General features: G+C 40.7%; 1 pseudogene across 1 annotated transcript in view; it reads right to left on the reverse strand.

The window, feature by feature from the left end:
* Positions 1-22,655, reverse strand: part of LOC144319972 (immunoglobulin heavy variable 3-23 pseudogene) — a 110,291-nt pseudogene that overhangs the window by 17,300 nt on the left and 70,336 nt on the right. Inside the window, exon 2 of the transcript XR_013385588.1 lies at positions 16,177-16,500. The product of XR_013385588.1 is annotated as an immunoglobulin heavy variable 3-23 pseudogene (transcript). The remainder of the gene's footprint in view (positions 1-16,176; positions 16,501-22,655) is intronic.

Consider the following 22,655-nt stretch of genomic DNA (forward strand, 5'->3'; position numbering starts at 1 on the left):
CAGTGAAGAAATGGAGAGAAGGCACAAACAGCCATTTCTCCAAAGAAGACCTACACATAGCCAACAGGTAGATGAGAAAAATGATCCACATGACTTGTCATCAGGGAAATACAAATGAAAACCACACTAAGATCCCACTTATACAACTCAGAATGGATAAAGTAACAAGGCTAGGAAACAATAAATATAAGCGAGGATATTGAGGAAGTGGAACTGTCTCTTTCACCTTTGGTGGGAATGCAGGCTTGTTCAGCCACTCCAGAAAATAGAAAGGAATGTCCTGAAACAGTGAGAATAGAGCCGCCCTATGATGCAGCCACTAAACTACAGGGTATTTACCACAAATATGAAAATTTAATGAAATGAAGGGACCCCTGCACCCCAATGTTCACAGCAGCAACGTCCACAATAGTCAAACCATGGGAGGAATCATGAAGCCCCTCTACAGAAAAGTGGATAAAGAAACGGTGGAAGGAGCTTCAATGTCCATCGACAGATGAATGGATAATGGAGATACGGTCTATATATACACTGGGACATTACTCAGCCATTAGAAACAACGAATACCCATCATTTGCTTCAACGTGAATGGACGTGAAGGATATTACGCTGAGTGAAGTAAGTGATTCAGAGAAGGACAAACATTTTATGATTTCACTCATAAAAAGAACATAAGAAATAGTGCAAGGGAATAAAGGGGAAAGGAGATAGAATGAGTTGGAATGATCAGAGACAGTGACGGTACATGAGAAACTCCTAAGTATGGGGGAAAAAACAATGAGAGTGGAAGGGGAGATGGTCGGGGGGTTGGGGATCCTGGATGACAGGATCTGAGGGGAGTAATTGTCAGAATGAGTACTGTCTATATGTTGGCAAACGGACTCCAATAAAAAAATATACTCAAAATGTGGTTTATATATACAATGGGATATTACACAGCTGTCAGAAATGATGAATAACATGAAATAACATTTCCTTCAACATAGGTGGCCCTGGAGGTATTATGTTGAGAGAAATTAATCACAGAAAGGCAATGATATGGTGTCATTCATATGTGTAATATAGGAAATATTGAAAGAGACCATAAAGGAAGGAATGAAAATTAGTGGGGTAATATTACAGAGGAAGACAAATCATGAGAGACCCTTAACTCTGGGGAAAAAACACTGAGGGTCGCTGGAAGGGAGGGGGTGGGCAATGGGAAACTGGGTGATTGGAGTTAAGGAGGGCACGTGAGGTGATGAGCACTGAATGTGTAGTAAATATTAGTAAATTCAATTTAAACAAAGAAAAAATTACTTTAGGCTGTTCCAAGTCCTGGAATATTGTACATGGACTGGATTGAGCAAACCACAGACACTCATTCTCACAGATCTGGAATCTGAGACATCTGATGTCCAGGTGCAGACACATCTGGTGTCTGGAGAGCACCCAGGTCCTAGACCGTCCTTTCCCCATCACCTCACATGGGGCCCGAATACAGGGAGATTTCCCAGTCCTGGTGTATAAGGGCCCTGGACCTATCATGAGGCTGCACTTCCTGACCTCAGTGCACCCCTAGGGCCCCACCTCCTCTCCAAATCCCATGGAACAGGATCCTGTCCCCACCACTGACCTACAACACACACCCAAAGCTAGTGGCCTCCCTGGCACCATCCAGGCATTTATGACGTGATGAGAGGCTTGCCTGGCTCTCATCAGATATGAAGGTGAAGGTATTTAAAGCTTGTTCTCTCATGATTGTGTGTGTGTGTGAGTGACCTCAGAGTCCACCTACCTACCATGTCATGCTGGGAATTTTTCTCGCTCCCAGGCCATTTTTAACATTTTTGTAGAATGTGTCTTTTCACTTATGTTGAATGGAGATTACTGAATACCATGATGTGCAAGAGAACAGTTATCTTGGGGTCCTGTGATCCAAAGGGAGTGCCAGTACGACTCATCAAAATGTTCAGATGACATGAATGGAGTAATTTGTAATTGATTAATATTTCAGGTCAGGAAAAGTTAAGTACAAGTAAGTGCAAGTGCTATAGTTAAATTCGAAGTCTCCAGGAGAGAGATTGAAGAGGTAAACACACAATCAAATGTTCAGAGAGACTCCCTGGGGGAAACTGTTTCTGAGAGGAAGCCCAGACCCAGACAGGAAACCTACCCAGAACCTCCATCTCCACCTGCTCATGGGCATTCAAGACAAAAGTGGTGAGGAGTGTGCACCCCCTGGTGGTCCTGATCCCCTTCTACAGGGAGGTTTGTGTCTGGACTCACACTGAGGTCCCCTCACTTTGTCACCTGCACAGTAATACACCGCTGTGTCCTCACTCTCAGGCTGTTCATCTGCAGATACAGCGTGTTCTTGGCATTGTCTCTGGAGGTGGTGAATCAGCCCTTCACAGCGTCTGTGTACCTAGTGCTACTTCCACCACTGTTACTGTATGCGACTCACTGCAGACCCTTCCCTGGAGCCTGGCAGACCCATCACATGCAGTAGATACTGAAGGTCAATCCAGAGGACACAGAGGAGAGTCTCAGGACACTCCAGGCTTCACCAGGTATCCCCCAGACTCCACCAGCTGCACCTCACCCTGGACACCTGTAGACACAAGACATCCTCGTCAGGAAACTGTCCCACATCCCCTATTTCTCTCACTCAGCTCCACTCACAGACTCAAGTTCCCTTGTTCTCCATGAATTACCTTATAAAAGGTAATTTACTTTCTACAAGGAAAACCCAGCTGAGCACAGACTCCATGGTGGTTTGTCTGTGTTGTGTCATGAGCACTGAATGGTGTCAACTCTTGATCCAGGGCCTGGGGCTCCTCTCCAGCTTTAGGGTCAGGGCTGGGCTGGTTTAATCAGTGTAGTGACATCCTTATATGTGTGTCCTCTGACTAGGTAGTCAGCTCCAGTCTTAGATTCATTTCTTTACAAGCTATATACAAGCATGACTTCACAATGGTAGATCACATTCTTTTGGTGGCACAGTGGATTTATGATATACTTCAATCAACGTATTTATCTTTGCATTTCTGTGCCTTTTGAATGTCTCTCATTAATATAGTCCATTTTTAAGAGAATTTTTTTCTTCTTAAGTAAGTGTGATCATAAATATTTTTTAATACCAGTGTAAAGGGGAATGTTTTGTATATTTTATACAAAAAATTTGTTGTTAGTGTGTAGAAATTAACTTTATAGTCTATTTTGATTTGATATCCTGAATTTTCTCTGAGTTCATTACTTACATTTAAGGTTTTTTTTTTTTGTTTTGGAATGATTTTCCTCGTTGACTATGTATATGTAAACAAATTATTTTATTCCTGTTGAATGAATTTAAAATCTTTTATTTTATTATTGCCTCCTTTCTACGGTAATGTTTGAATTGGGGGCATTGATGTTTTCCTTCTCTTCTGTCAGACATTTTCTTCTAATATTTTGTTTAATATATGGCAAATCTACGAGAGCAAGTGAATTTGTTTTGCATGAGGATGAGTTCCCTAATATATGGTGTGATGTGGGATTTCAGGACAGGACAGGAAGTCTGCTCACAACTTCTGCCCAATTCTCATTGGAGATACTGGTGGCTGTTGAGCTTGATACATTCATTTTATTTGATATATTCATTTGAGATATGAATTCGAGCCTTTAATCTGATAAGACACTTCCAAATATCTTCTCCCATTCTGTAGGCTGCCTTTTAATTACACTGATTCCTTTGCTGTGAAAATGCTCTTTCTTGATGAAGTCCCCATACTTCATTTTTCATTTCTTTCCCTTGCCTCATGGAGACACGTCTAGAAGTGGTTGCAGCTGAGGTAGAAAAGGTGCTGCCTATGTTCTCCTGAGGATTCTGATGGTTTTCCGACTCATTGAGATACTTCATCAGCTTTCAGTCCATTGTTGTGAATGATGTAAGAAAAGCGTCCCCTTTCATTCTTCTGCATGTGGGTCTCCAATATTCTCAGTGCCATTTGTTGAAGAGACTTTCTTTTTATCCATTGGATATGCTTTCCTGTTTTGTCAGGATTTATGACCACAGACTTCAGGTTCCATTTCTGGGATCTCAAACTTTTCTATTTATCTATACTTCTGTATTTGTGCCAGTGCCATAGTGTCCTGATGATCACAACGTTGTAATTTACCTCAACAACCAGAATCGGGATATCTACAGCCTTGCTTTACTTTTTCAGGATTGCTTTGGCTATTTGAGGTCTTTGTGGTTCCCTAAAAATTATGTGATTGTTTTCTCTAGCTCTTTGAAAAATTTTGTCAATATTTTAATATGGATGGTTTTCAATGTGTCACTTGCTTTTGGTAGCATAGATATTTTATCAATATTCATTCTACTAATATATGAGAATAAATATGTTCTATCTACTTGTATATTCCTTACTGTCTTTCATACGTTTTCTGGAATGTTTAGACCATACACCCATTGCTCTTTGGTTACGGTTTTTCCTCATCACTTGATGATTTCTAGTGCACTTATAAATTGCATCCAGTCCTTGATTTTCTTTTTGCTGCAGAGCAGATTTCTTTCATAGAAATCATAGGTTTATTTTTCTTTTTTTTCTACAGTTTCACTGACCCTTCTGAGCCTACTCGGATTATGTTGTTCTTTGCTGTTGAGTTTAATAAGTTCTTTATAGATCTTGGATACTAGCCTTTTATCTGATAGATCATTTGCAATTATCTGCTACCATCCCGTAGGTTGTCTTTTCATTTTGTTGACTGTTTCTTTTGATGTGCAGAAGCTTTTTATCTTGATGGAGTCCCAATAATTCAATTTTGCTTTTGTTTCTCTTGCCTTCATAGATGAATCATGCAAGAAGTTGCTGCAGCCAAGTTCAAAAAGGGTGTGAAAAATAAAAATATATGCTATTTTTTAATTTATAAGATAATTTAATTAATTAATTGACTAATGTATACTTTTTATTGGAGTTCGATTTGCTATCAATCCTCATCAGTGTCCTGCCTCATGCGATAGGACATAACGTCCAGCAGCATGGGTATTGAATCTGTGTAGGAGGAACAGTGAGCCTTTTTGTGGGACGTCATGTCCATGTTCTAGAGGTATGTGCACGATGTTTACACTCTGTTAACACTCGTCCATGGATATCTTGATGTGCACAGATTTGAGACACAGGTGTCCACATGTCTACCCATCCATCTTCACCAGCCCATGACTGAGCAGGGAGCCCATGCAGGTGGAGTGGGGGGAAACATGGGGAGCAGTAGCCTGGCAATATGTTTTACCCTAATCTTCACTCTGCTAATGCACTGGATATGCTCCCATTTTAATCAGGTCCTGGAGAAGACCTGTGTTGCTCTGTTGTTCCCTTTTGGATGGCTTTTGATGTGTCCCAGAGCTTTACCAGGAAACAAGGGTTTTGAGAGACATACTGGATTGTATGATTGTGATTTAATGTTCATTGATTGAAATTTTGCTTAAATTCTTTAATTTCTTCATTGATTCATTTCTTCTTCAATAAGATGTCCTTTTATGTACGTTTATTTATTTGTTATATATTTTTTAATTGAAGGTTGATTTCCAACATATAGCATAGCACCCCAGACTCATCTGGTCAAGTGTTCCCCTCAATGCCCTTCACCCAGTCACCCCATGCCCCCATCCACTTCTCTTCCCACTACCTCTTATTCGTTTCCCAGATTTAGAATTCCCTCATATTTTGTCACCCTCTCTAATTTTTTCCACTTATTTTCCCTCATTTCCTCTATAATTCTTTACACCATTTTTTATATTACCTGAATGAATGAGACCATATAATGTTTGTCCTCCAATTGACCTACATCACTCAGCATAATACCCTCCAGTTCCACTCACGGTGAACCAATTGGTCGGTATTCCTCCGCTGTGGTGGCTGAGTAATATGCCATTGTAAATATAGAATACATGTTCCTTATCCATTTATCTTTCGATGAACACCAGGGCTCCTTCCACAGTTTGGTTATTCTGGACATTGCTGCTATAGGTATGGGAGACCAGGTGTCCTGGCATTTCACGGCATCTATATCTTTCAGGTAAATCCCCAGCAGTGCAATTTCTGGGTCGTAAGACAGTTCTGTTTTTAACTATTTGAGGAACCTCCACACAGTTTTCCAGAGTGATTGCAACAGTTCACATTCCCACCAACAATGCAAGAGGGTTCCCCTTCTCCACATCCACTTCAGCATTTGTTCTTTCATATCTTCTTAATTTTCCCTATTCTCACTGGTGTGAGGTAGTATCACATTGTCATTTAGGGGCCTTCCATGTTTTTATTGGTTTTGACTTGTTTCATAGCATATTGGTCTGAACCTATTCATGGAGTGAATTCAACCATTCTGTACCACTTGACACATGAGTTGTGACCATGTGTATGATCAATTCTGGAGTATTTTCCATGTACAATAAAGAAGAACGTGTACTCTCCTTTGGGAAAAATGCCCTGATATATTTGTGAAGTATGTCTGATCCAGTATGTCTCTCAAATCCCTTGTTTCTTGTTGAGCCTCTGCTTAGATGATTCTCACTGATATCAGGGGACATTGAAGTCCCCACTGTAAAGGTAATAGTAGCCATGAGTGTCATTAAGTTTAGGGTTAATTGGTTTGTGCACTTGTCTTCTCCGAAGTTAGCAGTGTGAATATTTTGAAAAGGTAGATCTTCTGTTGGATAAACAATTTTTATGATATAGTATCCTTATTCATCCTTTATTATAGGCTTTGTTTTAAATTCTAGATCAGCTCCTATAAGCATTGCTCCTCTTCCTTCCTCTTGATGTTCATTGACATGATTAGTGGGAGTTTTCTCCCTCACTTTCAACCTGGATGTGTCTTTTTATTGAAAAAGAGAGAGTCTGCTGGAACTCCTGGGTGGCTCAGCTGTTCAGCACCTGCCTTTGACCCAGGGTATGATCCTGTAGACACAGTATCAAGTCCCTCATCAGGCTCCCTGCATGGAGCCTGCTCCTTTCTCTGCCTTTGTCTTTGCCTCTCTATGTCTCTCATGAATACATAAATTAAATCTTTAAAAAGGAAAGAAAAAGAGTCTTTGCTATGATTTTCTCAAATATACATTCTGTCCTCTCTCTTCCTTCCCTTCATGGGCCCTAAATATTTTAATTTAGTTTGAACTAATGGCACTAGTGATTTTTCAAGCCTTTCATGGTCCATTATTTGTGTGTCTCTACTTTCCACACCTTCATTCCTTTCTATCACCTTGTCTTCGATGTCACCTATGCTCCATTCGACCTCATTTACCATGGCTGTTACAGCATCTAGTTTAGACTCTATCTCACATTGATCGCTTTTAATTTACAACTGAATTGGTTCATTTCTACATTAAGTTATAATGTAGTGTGTTTTAGCTTTCCTGAAATGCAACTAGTAACTTTAAAATTAATATCCTGTATTTGAGCTCTTATTTTTTACTTTATCCTTCTTAATTAGATCTATGGCAGAGAGTATTACCTCTGGTTCTTTCCTTTGTCGTGAATGGCATATGCTCCAGGAATTGTATTACTGGGTATTTACCCCAAGCACACAGATGTAGTGATGCAAAGGGCACTGGAACCCCAGTGTTCATAGCAGCAAAGTACACAATAGCCAAACTGTGGAGGGAGACATGATGTCCACCACAGAAGAATGGATAAATATAATGTGTAGTATACACAATGGGATATTACTCTGCCATCAGAAATATCAAATACCTACCATTTACATTGACATTGATGGAACTGGATGGTATTTTGCTGAATAAAATAAGTCAATCAGAGGACAATTATCATATCATTTCTGTCTAACGTGGAATATACATAACCTTTCAAAGTAACATTGGCTAATGCTGGCAAGCCTGGTAATCATTAGAGAGGGGGACAGAACATGAGAAACCATTAACTATAGGAAACAGAATGAGGTATAATACTGGGGAGGTTAGTGGGTCTATTGGGTCATTGTATGATGTGCATTAAAGAGGGTAAATGATGTCATCAGTACTGTTATAAGCACCTGATGGATTATTGAACATCAGAAAAGAAGTATGTAGTATAAGTTGGCTAATTCAATGTAACAAAAAACAAAACTATTTTATTTAAAAATATTATTGTAGCAAATGGTAGGTATTTGTCATTTCTAATGGCTGAGTAATATTCCATTGTATACATAAACCGCATCTTCTTTATCCATTTATCTTTCGATGGACATCGAGGCTCCTTCCAGAGTTGGCTATCGTGGACATTGCTGCTAGAAATCAACGTGGATGGAACTGGAGGGTATTATGCTGAGTGAAGTAAGTCAATCGGAGGACAAACATTATATGTTCTCATTCATTTGGGGAATATAAATAATAGTGAAAGGGAATATAAGGGAAGGGAGAAGAAATGTGTGGGAAATATCAGAAAGGGAGACAGAACATAAAGACTCCTGACTCTGGGAAATGAACTAGAGGTGGTGGAAGGGGAGGGGGGCAGGGGCTGGTGGTGAATGGGTGACGGGCAGTGAGGGGGGCACTCGATGGGATGAGCACTGGGTGTTATTCTGTATGTTGGCAAATTGAACACCAATAAAAATAAATGTATTATAAAAAATAAATAAAATAAATAAAAACATTATTGTATCAAAGAAGATGTGGTCTATGTATACAATGGAATATTACTCAGCCATTAGAAATGACAAATACCCACATTTTGCTTTGATGTGGATGGACCTGGAGGGTACTATGCTGATTAAAAACGTCAATTGGAAATGGATAAACATTATATGGTCTCATTCATTTGAGGAATATAAAAATTAGTGAAAGGGAATAAAGGGAAAGGAGAGAAGATGAGTGAAAATTTCTGTGAGGGTGACACAACATGAGAGAAACCTAACTCTGGGAAATGAACAAGGGGTAGTGGAAGGGGAGGTGGGCGGAGTGCTGGGGTGACTGGGTAATGGGCACGGAGGGGAGCACTTGGTGGGATGAGCACTGTGTGTTATTCTGTATGTTGGCAAATTGAGCATCAATAAAAAATAAATTTATTATTAAAAAATGATGTACTTTTATAAAAGGTATTTTTGATAACAAATGTGGCAGAAAAATTCAGTTTCAATTCTTTTCAATCTATGCCTTTAATCAAACTTAATTTTGAATTTCTCAGATCATTCCCCCTGACCCTAAGGGCTATGTGCAGGACTTGTCTTCTGCCTCCAAATCTAACACATTGCAACTTTGAATGGATCACATGCATCAGGAAGACTGCCAGCAGAGCCAACCGACAAAAAGACGCCTGTGTCCACTTCACAAAGACACGGAGTCTTGCCTATAATATTCCTGCAATTCTAAATTTAGAATTTAGCTGAATTTCAGAGGGTTTCAGGTAATTCAGTTCTATTTGTAAGTCTCTAACAACTCAGTCACTGTGTTCCACTGCAGTTAACTCTGTGATCTTCTAAATCACTTTGATGAGCTTACCTGATGCAGAATGAGCTCATTCAAGCAGAGATTGGGATATAATAAACTTGTGTCAGAACGAACATTTTCCATTGTATACCCTATATTTCTATTTTTCTTATCCCTCCTAAACTAACAGTATGGTGCTGCTTTGCAACTGTAAGTTTTTCATGAATTCTTTTTACATTCAAATACTATATTCCATCTAAGAGAAGAAAACTATCTACCATGAACCTCTTCTATGGATTTATCAGGTATTTTTGATAACAAATGCAGCAGGAATTTTCCGTTTCAAACCAATTTCAATTTGTGCCTCTGATCAACCATAATTTTGGTTTTCTTAGATCAGTCCCCCTGACCCTGTGGGGTGCATACAGGACTTTTGTTCTGTTTCCAAATCTAGCCCATTCCATCTTTGTTTTTTTAATGTTTTATTTATTCATGAGAGACACACACAGAGAGAGATGCAGAGACACAGGCAGTGTGAGAAGTAGGCTCCATGCACGGAGCCTGATGTGGGACTCGATCCCTGATCTCCAGGATCAGGCCCTGGGCTGAAGGCAGCACAAAACTGCTGTGCACCCAGGTACCCCCATTTCCATCTTTGAATGGATCATATGCATCAAGAAGACTGCAAGCAGAGCCCAGCATCCAAATGGCACCTGTGTCACCTGCACAGGGACCTGGAGTCCTGCCAATAATATTCCTGCAATTCTGGTCCTTTGGGAACATCTTTGCCCTCCTTGAATCCCCAGTCTCACTGCTAGGTTGTGCATTGCTCTTTATGTCACCTGTTGGATGACCTTATGTTCATGGACCACATATGTCTATAATTACTTCCTGAAACATAATATAATATTAGTACAATACTCAGTAGGCTTGTACAAACAAAAATGTGTCCTTAGGATCCAGAATCAGAGTAGGGGTGAAAATAAGATTACGATACTCTGAAACAAAACACCAGGGTCCAAAGTTCACCTCCAACATATAAATCAGAAAAAATTAACCACACCATCTTTAGTATAAGATAATATAGGAGAGAGAAGTTAACATGTCAGAAGGTTTAGGGGACTCAGGGTTTGTCATATATCTGAAACAGCTGGATGGTTATTGAATCATTTCAAACATCCATGAAATCGATCAGAGTTGAAAAAGCAACAACAGAAGGACTCCTAATAGAATACTGAGCAGGTTTTGGAGTGCTGGAGCTGTGCGGTGTTGACATTGGGGAGATACAATTGTAGGGATGACAGCAGGAGGGAGGTTGCTTGCAGAAGCTACTGTCAAGAATTTTAAGGACTAGAGAGGATTGTATGAACTTGTACAATTCTACTCCTGTGGGGGACGGACCTGGCATAATGGTGCTCAAATTGAAAAATAGGGAAATTTCTGGATCTAAGGACCCCCTGAGTGCCAAGAAGAAAAAGTGGCACAATGTGATGCATGGTTAAGAAGGACTGGAACCTATAGACGTGTGAACATTGGGTCTGAGTGCAGGCGTTGTGCTTTGTTTCCATAAACTGAACGCTGTGTGGTCCTGTGACATCTATTCTGAAACCAGCAGGCAGAAACTAGACCCTCATTCGTGACAAGCCCTCAGAGGACGAGCCCAGGTCCACACTGCAGAGCCTTTATATTGTCGTTTAGAGATCCATTCATGTGTCTGAGATACACCAGCCCAGACACAGGTATGGTGAACACATGATTCAGATGTCAACTGAGGACAGAAAGGGCTTTATGGCTCTCCTATGAGGGCTCCCTGAAGACTTCGGGGTGCAAACATTCAATCCCAGGCTAGAGGTAGGTGGCCCTGTTCATAACGGCTCTCCAATGCAACCAGGAAGAGTCACAATACCCCAAGACAGGCTTCAACAAGGTGGGATGTGAGCATCTATAGAGGAAACAACACCAACAGCAAATGATAACAATCCATTGCCAATTGCACTGTGCATTTAGACATCCATGTAAGCCCAGTAGGTCCAGGGCTGCACACTGCAAGAGGAACTGTGTGCTCCATCCCTTGCTCTATCATCTCACATCTATTTTCTGAGTGTTCATGTCTGGGGACAGCTGCTATTTGTATAAATGTTGATGAAATCATCAGAACCAACCAGTGCCCTGCTTTTGAGCATTCAGAGCTGCTCCCCTGCCTTGCTGATTATGAGTGGACTTACCCTCCCTGAAATAGATTCACTATCATATAAGTTCACACGAAGACTATGGAATAGGATGGTAGAGCTGTTAGATATTGACATAACCAGGTCATGTTACCTGGTTGTTGCAAATTCCATGACAAAAATGATTGCATTTAAATAAAATGATAAAGGCCAAATAAGTCGTGTAGGAACCTTGAGGGGTTCCATTGAGGAAATCCTAAAAGGAAACTGATCTCATGGCCAAAGGGAGAGTCACAGATGCAGGTGGGTTGAAACGAGGACACGGGACACCAAATGTTCATCCAGTGACAAGGGACACACCTAAAGGCCATCAGTACAACACAACCCTGTAAGGTGATGGTGAGACACAAATCCCACTGTGTCATCACATCCTCATCTGGAAACGTTATAACAGAACATCCTAAACTGAAGTTCCAAAGTGTCTGAGTATCTCTGACTCTCTTGTATCATTGTTCTCCTGTTTAGTGTGTCCACAGTGACTTTTTGACAGATACCTATGGTTTGCAAAAGACTAGTCCTAGTTCCAGTTGAGAAATGCACCCTTCACTGGATGAGGGTGGTTACATGATACTTCTCACAACAAATACAGCAGAGTCATGACAATGCATCCATGTGTCCCGAATGTCTCTATGTGTGCCATAAAAATCTTAGGATTATATGTTCATACTCTGAAAACTGTCCAGAATGCTTTCACAAGGATTGCTTTGAATATATAGAAGGTTCTGGGCAACCAGAGATTTTCACAGGATTTATTTTTGTTTTTTTTAAAGATTTTATTTATTCATTAATGATAGAGAGAGAGAGAGAGAGAGGCAGAGACACAGTCTGAGTGAGAAGGAGGACCATGCCCGGAGCCCGACGTGGGACACAATCCTGGGATGCCAAGATGGCACCCTGGGTCAAAGGGAGGCGCCAAACCGCTGAGCCACCCAGGGATCCAAAATAATTTTGTTTTTATTTTAAAGATTTATTTATTTATTCAGGAGAGTTACAGAGGCAGAGGGAGAAACAGGCTCCCTTCCAAAAGCCTGATGCAGGACACCATCTCAGGACCCCAGGATCACAACCACAGCCAATTGCAGACACTCAACCTCTGAGCAACACAGGTGCCCTGACAATATTCGTTGTTCTAATCTGTAAGCACAGAATGTTTTCCATCTCTTTGTGTCTTCTTCAATTTCTATCCTAAGTTGCCAAACAGGTAGAATCATTTTGGAAAAAAAAAAAACAACAACAGACAAAACAACAACAACAACAACAGAAACAAAACTACAGCTGGAGGGCATAACAAGGTTTTCAGACAAGCTCTATTATAAAGCTTTTATCATCAAGATAGCGTGGAACTGGCAAAAACAACACATATATCAATTCAATTGAACAGAGCAGAGAGCGCAGAAAGGGACCCTCAGCTCTATGGACAACTACTCCTCAAAAAGCAAGAAAAAAAATATCTAATCAAAGAAAGACACATCAACAAATGGATCTGAAAAAAATTGGACAGCCACCTGCATAAGAATGAAAGTGGACCATTCTGCTACACAAAGCACAAAGATAATCTCAAAATAATGAAATACTGAAATCTGAGACAGGAATTCATCCAAATCCTAGAGGTGAATTCAGGTAGCATCTTTTTGTCCTCAGTTTCAGTGACTCCTAACAAGGCTCCTCTCAAAAGGCATAGGAAACAAAGGGAAAAATAAACTGTTATGACTTTATCAAGATAGAATCTGTACAACAATACAACAGGTGACAAAACAAAAGGCAGCCTACAGAATAGGACAAGATATTTCATTAACAAATTCAGCACCCAACATAACAATCAATCCAGTCAAGAAATGGGGAGAATACATGAAAAGGCTTTTCTCCAAAGAAGACCGACAAATGGCCAACAGGCAGAGGACAAAAAATGATCCACATGACTTGTCATCAGGGAAATACAAATGAAAACCACACTAAGATACCACTTATACAACTCAGAATGGATAAAGTAAAAAGTCCAGAAACAACAAATATAAGGGAGGATATTGAGAAAGTGGAACCCTCTTTCATTCCTGGTGGGAATTAGGCTTGTTGAGCCGGTACAGAAAACAGAATGGAATGTCCTGAAAACGTGAGAATAGAGCCACCCCAGGAGCCAGCCACTGCACTACAGGCTATTTACCACAAAGACACAGATTTATTGAAATGAAGGGACACTTGCATATCAATGTTCAAAGCAGCAAAGTCCACAACAGCCAAACAGTGGAAGGAGCCTCAGTGTCTATTGACAGATGAATGGATAAAGAAGCTGTGGTCTATGTATACAATGGGATGTTTCTCAGCCATTAGAAATGACGAATACCCACCAATTGCTTTGACGTGGATGGAACTGGAGGATATTATGCTGAGTGAAATAAGTCAATTGGAGAAGGAAAAACATTATATGGTCTCATTCTTGGGGAATATAAAAACAGTGAAAGGGATCATAGGAGAATGGAAAGAAAATGAGTGGAAATATCAGAGATGGTGACAGAAGTTGAGAGACTCCTAATTCTGGGAAAAAAACAAGGGGTAGTGGATGGGGAAGTGGGCGTGTGATGGGGCTGACTGGGTGACAGGCACTGAGGGGGGCACTTGATGGGATGAGCACTGGGTATTATGCTATATGTTGGCAAATCGCACTCCAATAAACAATATACAAAAAAAGATGTGCTTTATATATACAATGGGATATTACATAGCCGTCAGACATAATGAATAACATGAAATAATATTTCTGTCAACATGCATGGAACTGGAGTCATTATTGTGAGAAAAATAAATCAATCACAGAAAGGCAATGATATGGTCTCATTGATTTTGAAAGAGACCATAAGGGAAGGAGTGAAACTTAGTGGGGTAAGACTAGAGAGGAAGACAAATCATGAAAGACACTTAACACTGGGGAAAAAATGAGGGTCACTGGAAGGGAGGAGGAGGGGAATGGTGTAACTGGGTGATGGGGGTTGAGTTTACGTGATGTGATGAACACTGAGGGTATAGTGCATGTTGGTAAATTCAAATTAATTAAAGAAAAAAATTACTTAAGCCCATGTCCCCTGTTGGAACATCATACATGAGCTGGACAGATCAAACAACAGACACTCATTCTCACAGATCTGGTGTCTGGGTTGTCTAAGGTCTAGGTGCAGGAAGCTGTGGTGTCTGGAGAGCACCCATATCCTACCCCATCCTTTCCCAGGCACTTCAAAACGGGCCAGGGTGCAAAGAGCTTTCCCAGTCCTGGTGTATAAGTGCCCTGATCCCATCATAAGGCTGCATCTCCTAAACTAATTGGACCTTAAGGCTCCACCTCCTCCTCCCATCACATGGACATTAGGTTTCACCACAGGGATGGTAAAGGTCACAACCAGTTAGCTGACATAAGCACCTGAAGGATCCATGAGTTTTACCCTGAAGGTCGAAGGTCCTTCAATCCAGCTCCTCACCCTGAGTATCCTCATGGTCCAGTAGAAGCTTCTGGTCGCTGAGCACACCAAGTACAGATGACCTTCAGAACCAGATGGTTCCTTGGGAAGAGGACAGCTTCCATCTGAGACCTGGGTAGGATCTTGGCCTATTTGTATTATTATTTAAAGTTTCGTGCTGCTTCCATATATTATTCATCTCCTTTCCATATGATTCAGACACTTGTCTACTGAGAATGACCATGTTTCTCTTTTGTCCTTCCAGGTTTACCCTGGTTTAGTGAAATTCCTCACACCATATCCAGTCTTTATTAACTGAGAGCTCCCTGAAATTCCCTCCTCATTCTTCTCCTCCACACAAAGGAAAGAAATCAAACAATAACCCAGGAGTTCCCTCTTTTGATGAAGTTGGGACACTGACTCCACACAAGCTCTTCTTGGAGCAGAACGCCATCCCCACCACTGGCCCACAACACACACCCAGAGCCAGTGTCATTCCCTGGCACCATACAGGCATTGTGACATGATGAGAGGCTGGCCTGGCTCTCGTCAGACATGCAGGTGAAGGTGATGAAAGGTTATACTCTCATTATTGTGTGTGTGTGTGAATGACCTCTGAGTCCACTTCCCTACCATGTCATGCTGGGAATCTCTCTCCCTCCCAGGCTTTTATTCACATTATTGTATTATGTTTCTTTTCTCTTGTGTTGATTGGGGATTCCTCTATACCGAGATGTGCAAGACAGCATGTTACCTTGGGGTCCTGTGATCCACAGTGAGTGCCACTACGACTCATGAAAAGGTTCAGATGATGTGAATGGAGTTATTTGTAATTGATTAATATTTCGGGTCAGGAAAAGTTAAGTACAAGTAAGTGCAGGTGCTATGGTTGAATTCTAAGTCTCTTAGAAAGAGACTGAATAGGTAAACACATGATCAAGTGTTCAGAGGGGCTCCCTGGGGGAAACTTCTCCTTGGAGAGGAAGCCCAGACCCTGACAAGAAACCTGCCCAGAACCAGCCTCTGCACCTGCTCCTGGGACTTCAAGATAGAAGTGGTGAGGAGTGCGCACCCCTTGGTGGTCCTGATCTCCTTCTGCAGGGAGGTTTGTGTCTGGGCTCACAATGAGGTCCCCTCACTGTGTCTGCACAGTAATACACAGCCGTGTCCTCGGCTCTCAGGCTGTTCATCTGTAGATACAGCGTGTTCTTGGCGTTGTCTCTGGAGATGGTGAATCGGCCCTTCACAGCGTCTGCGTAGTATGTGCTACTTCCACTACTGCTAATAGCTGCGACCCACTGCAGCCCCTTCCCTGGAGCCTGGCGGACCCAGTTCATTTCATTGATACTGAAAGTGAAACCAGAGGTCACACAGGAGAGTCTCAGGGACCCCCCATGCTTCACCAGGTCTCCCCCAGACTCCACCAGCTGCACTTCACCCTGGACACCTGCAGAAACAAGACATCCTGGTCAGGAAACTGTCCCACATCCCCAGTTTCTCTCACATATCTCCACTCACAGACTCAATGTCTTTGGTTCTCTATGAATTATCTTTTAAAATAGCGACAAGGAAAACCCAACCAAGCACAGACTCCATGGTGGTTTGTCTGCGTTGTGTCCTGATCACTGAATAGGGTCACCTGGGGATCCTGAGGCTGGGACTGCTCTCCCGGCCACAGGGTCAGGACTGGGCTGGTTTAATCAGTGGAGGGAGGTCCTTATTTGCATATCCTCCAACTATATAACCAGCTCCAGACTTACATTCATGTATTTAAAAGCCAGCACAAGTGTGGCACCACAATTCTATAGCAATTTGTGTAGATAGCCTTCTGACTATATGAAGTTCTAAGCACAGTTCTTTTTGAGTTTCTGCATGTATTTCCAAAGACACGCATCAATATAGGTCATTTTCTGGAGAAATTTCAATTTATTAGTAAAATTTAATCCTAAATATTTATTTTTCGTGCCAGTGTAAATCGGATTATTTTGTTATTTTGTATATGTAATTTGTTGTTATTTTGTAGGAATATATCTTTATTTTATTTGCTGATTTTATATACTGATTTTTTTCTGAGCTCATGAGTTATTTCTTCCAGTTTTTATGTAAGGTTTTTACTCGTTGACTCTATTAAGATATTGTCATAGAAAAACTCTTTATTTTCTTTCCAGGTTACCAAGTTTTCTTTTTTTTTTTTTAAGTAGTTTTCTTGCTACGTTTTCTGGCAGGTCCTCCAGTCTGGGGCAGAAAGTATTTTCCTCTTGTCTTCAGGATGCATTGCCTGTTCTAATCATGCAGTTGATATAAGGCAGACCTAGAGGAGACAATAAATTTCATTTTACATGTGGATGACCTACCTAATATAAAGTGAGAGTCGACAACTCAATCAGGACAGGGTGTCTCTTCATGTCTTCCGCCCATTTCACTTTGTGGTTGTTTAGTTTGGCAATTTATTTTTCGATTTTGGAAACCTGCCATAATCTGGAGATAGATTTGCAAATCTCTTCTCCCATTGTTTTCATTCTTTTGGAAGATGTTATTTGTTCATTCATGAGAGACAGAGAGAGAGATGCAGAGATGGGCAGAGGGAGAAGTGGGCTCCCCACAAGGAGCCTGATGCTGGTCTCAATCCTAGAGCTCTAGGACTCCCTGTGCCAAAGACAGATGCTGAAGCTACACAGGCATCCCTATCTTTCCAATTTGTTAGGTTGCCTTTTAATTATGTTGAGTGTTTCCACAGCTGTAAGACAGCTCCTTCCTTGGTGTAGTCCATAGAGTTCATTTTTACTTTTGTTTCCCTTCCCTTTGGAGATTCGAGTACCAAGAACCTGTTTGTGGCTGAGGTCACAAATCTCCTTGATTTTGATGGTTTCTTGCCTCACATTTAGGTCTTTCATCTACTCTGAGTTTATGTTTGTGTGGAGTGTAAGAATGGCCCAGGTTCATTCTTCTACTTGCAGCTGTCCAATGTTTCCAACACCACTTGTTGAAGAGATTGTCTCTTTTCCAGTTGATAGTCTTTTGTACTTTGTAGAGGATAAGTTGTCCATAGAGCTTTGTGTCCATTTATGGGTTCTTTATTCTATTCCATTGACCATGTGCGTGTTTTACTGCCACTATTTTACTGTTTTGATTATCACATCTTTGAAATCCGGAATTGTATGGCTTTTGCTTTTTTTTAGTTTTTATTTATTAACTCATAAGAGACACAGAGAAACAGAATGGCAGAGACACAGGTAGAGGGAGCAGCAGGGACCATGTAGGGAGCCTGATATGGGACTCGTCCCCTGTCTGCAGGATCATGCTCTGGACAAAAGGCAGTGCTAAAACGCTGAGCCACCCGGGCTGCCTTGATTTGTTTTTTGTTTGAACATTCTTTTGCTTACTCAGAATCTTTTCTGTTTATTTACAAATTTTAGGCTTGTTCCATTCCCTAGAAAAATGGTGGTGGTGTTTTGATAGGGTTCATATTGAATGCATAGATTGCTGTTGGTGGCATAAACATCATATGAATATTTATTTTTCCAATCCATGAGAATAGACTTTTTTCCATACATTTCTTCTTTCTTTAATGTCTTTCATACATACTTTAGAATTTTTTTTTTAGAGTATAGGTACTTTCCTCTTTGGTTAGGATTATTCTTAATTATCTGAAGGTTCATTTGTTTTTTAAATTTTATTTTATTTCTTAATTATTTTTTATTGGAGTTTGCTTTGCCAACATATAGTATAACACCCAGTGCTCATCCCGTCAAGTGACCCCTCATTGCCCGTCACCCAGTCACCTCAACACCTGCCGACCTCCCCATCCACTACCCCTTGTTCTTTTCCCAGAGTTCTTGATTTTTAATGGCTGAGTAATATTCCATTGTATATATAGACCACATCTTCCTTATCCATCTTTCGATGGACACCGAGGCTTCTTCTACAGTTTGGCTACTCTGGACTTTGTTGCTATAAACATCGGGGTGCAGGTGTTGTGGTCTTTCACTGTATTTGTATCTTTGTAGTAAATCCCAGTAGTTCAATTGCTGGATTGTAGGAAAGCTCCAGGGGAAGTTGAGAGATTCATAGTATATAGAACTAGACATTAAATTAAAAATATTTAATTAGAAAAAGGAATCCATTTTTTGTGTCAGGTGGTGAAATCAGGGGAACAGCACAGAGTTAACATAAATCGTTGAGCTCTGACCTATTCCCTGTAGAGGAATAGTAGCTTCAGATGAATATCAGTAGACACTTGTTCATGCTTTCTGAGTATCCAGCAGCACCCTGTAATAACAGGCCTTTTCCATTAGTGCAGGAAGTCCTCAAACAGGGATGTCATGGGATGATGGGTGTCTGGACAGAATGAAAGTGAGGTGTGGGCATGGGTGAATTAGGAAAGGCTGGTGTGGTTTCAATTTCAACCCACATGTTACCACAGTGGGTCATGATGATTTTGGTTAATTAATATCTGCTCCCAGTTGGGGATAAAATGTGTAAATCAAACATATTCAATCCTATTACCCTATATCCAAATGTTTTTGACCTTTTGAGGTATAATTTCTCTCTTTCTAACAAAATTAGATAAAAATATCAAAATCATAGAGACATTTTAAAAAAGATTTAACATATATTTTATGATAGCTTTTCTGTCAGTTCTTAAAAATGCCCATTCTTCTGTTCATGTGATGAATACTGGGTTATATGCTTTATGTTGGCAAATTGACTCAAAGAGAAAATAAATAAATATATATTTAAAAATAGTGTCAAGGAAAACCCAGCTGAGCACAGACTCCATGGTGAGTTGTTTTGTCCTGATCAATGAATTGGTCACCTATTGTTCCTGGGGCTAGGGCTTCACTCCTGGATGCAGGATCAGGTCTAGGATGTTTTATTCAATAGAGAGAGACCCCTATATACATGTCATCTCAGTATATACTCAGCTGGGGATCATTCTGTGAAACTGTTGTGATCAGACATGTGACTGCCTTTGTATGTTCATATTTACTTATTTGAAAAACTATGGATCTTATTATGTAATATTCCAGACTTCAGACTTTGTGTCCACGTGGTACTTTGTAATTGTATTTGCATATATCTCTTGGTTTGTAGGTGTCATGTTTCCCCCCACAGTGATGTGAACCTACCCCTTAAATTGTAGAGGGTTTCTAATGTGTCCTTGTGCACATTCTCAGGTGAGTCTAACCCCAGATTCTTGGACTGTGCTCCTCTTCACAGGATTTACTGCCCCTCTGAAACCCCTGAATGACAAAGTGGCAGGGTTATGTAGAATAATGTATCCCGCATGTATTGGGGACTGCATGATTTTGCTAAATTTAGAATTAGCTGAATTTCAGAGGGTTTCAAGTAATGCATTTCTATTTGTAGGTCTCTAACAACTCAGTTAAGGTGTTCCACTGCAGTTAAATCTGTGATCTTCTGTAATCGCTTTGATGAGCTTACCTGATGCAGAATGAGCTCCTTCAGGTAGAGTTTGGGATATAATAAACTGGCATCAGAATGAACATTTTCCATTGTATAGCCTATATTTCTATTTTTCTTATCCCTCCTAAACTAACAGTATAATCCTGCCTGAGATAAAGCAGCTCAGAGACAGGTACGGTGAACACAGGATTCAGATGTCGATTGAGGACAGAAAGGGCTTGATGGCTCCTGGGAGGGCTCCCTGAAGACTCAAGGGTGCGAACATTCAATCCCTGGCTAGATGCAGGAGGCCATGTTCAGAAAGGCTCTCCAATGCAGCCAGGAAGAGAGTCACAAAACCCAAAAACAGGCCTCAACAAGGTGGGGTGAGAGCATCTACAGAGGAAATAAAACCAATAGCAAATGATAACAATCTATTGCCAACTACACTGTGCATTTAGACATCCATGTTATCCGGCTCAGGTCCAGGGGCTGCATACTACAAAATGAACTGTGTGCTCCATCCCTTGCTCCATCCTGTCACACTTATTTTCTGAGTGTTCATGTCTGGGGAAGCTGCTATTTGTACAAATGTTGATGAAATCGTCAAAGCCAGCCAATGCCCTGCTTCTGGGCTTTCAGTGCTGCTCCCCTGCCTTGCTGACTATGAGTGGACTTACCTTGCATGAAATAGCTTCACTGTCATGTAAGTTCACATGTAGACTATGAAATAGGATGGTAGAGTTTTGTTGACTGTATCCTTTGCTGTGCAAAAGCTTCTTATCTTGATGAAGTCCCAATAGTTCATTTTTGCTTTTGTTTCTTTTGCCTTCGTGGATGTATCTTGCAAGAAGTTACTGTGGCCGAGTTCAAAAAGGGTGTTGCCTGTGTTCTTCTCTAGGATTTTGATGGAATCTTGTCTCACATTTAGATCTTTCATCCATTTTGAGTTTATCTCTGTGTATGGTGAAAGAGAGTGGTCTAGTTTCATTCTTCTGCATGTGGATGTCCAATTTTCCCAGCACCATTTATTGAAGAGACTGTCTTTCTTCCAATGGATAGTCTTTCCTCCTTTATCGAATATTAGTTGACCATAAAGTTCAGGGTCCACTTCTGGATTCTCTATTCTGTTCCACTGATCTATGTGTCTGTATTTGTGCCAGTTCCACACTGTCTTGATGACCACAGCTTTGTAGTACAACCTGAAATCTGGCATTGTGATGCCCCCAGATATGGTTTTCCTTTTTAAAATTCTCCTGGCTATTCGGGGTCTTTTCTGATTCCACACAAATCTTAAAATAATTTGTTCTAACTCTCTGAAGAAAGTCCATGGTATTTTGATAGGGATTGCATTAAACGTGTATATTGCCCTGGGTAACATTGATATTTTCACAATATTAATTCTCTCAATGAATGAGCATGGAATATTTTTCCATGTCTTTGTGTCCTCCTCAATTTCTTTCAGAAGTGTTCTATAGTTTTGAGGGTATAGATCCTTTACCTCTTTGGTTAGGTTTATTCCTAGGTATCTTATGCTTTTGGGTGCAATTGTAAATGGGATTGACTCCTTAATTTCTCTTTCTTCAGTCTCATTGTTAGTGTATAGAAATGCCACTGATTTCTGGGCATTGATTTTGTATCCTGCCACGCTACCGAATTGCTGTATGAGTTCTAGCAATCTTGGGGTGGAGGCTTTTGGGTTTTCTATGTAGAGTATCATGTCATCAGCGAAGAGGGAGAGTTTGACTTCTTCTTTGCCAATTTGAATGTGTTTAATATCTTTTTGTTGTCTGATTGCTGAGGCTAGGACTTCCAGTATTATGTTGAATAGCAGTGGTGAGAGTGGACATCCCTGTCTTGTTCCTGATGTTAGGGGAAAGGCTCCCAGTGCTTGCCCATTGAGAATGATATTTTCTGTGGGCTTTTCGTAGATGGATTTTAAGATGTTGAGGAATGTTCCCTCTATCCCTACAATCTGAAGAGTTTTGATCAGAAATGGATGCTGTATTTTGTCAAATGCTTTCTCTGCATCTAATGAGAGGATCATATGGTTCTTGGTTTTTCTATTGCTGATATGATGAATCACATTGATTGTTTTACGGGTGTTGAACAAGCCGTGTGTCCCAGGGATAAATCCTACTTGGTCATGGTGAATAATTTTCTTAATGTACTGTTGGATCCTATTGGCCAGTATCT

Source organism: Canis aureus, chromosome 9 (genome assembly GCF_053574225.1).
Source record: "Canis aureus isolate CA01 chromosome 9, VMU_Caureus_v.1.0, whole genome shotgun sequence".
NCBI lineage: Eukaryota > Metazoa > Chordata > Mammalia > Carnivora > Canidae > Canis > Canis aureus.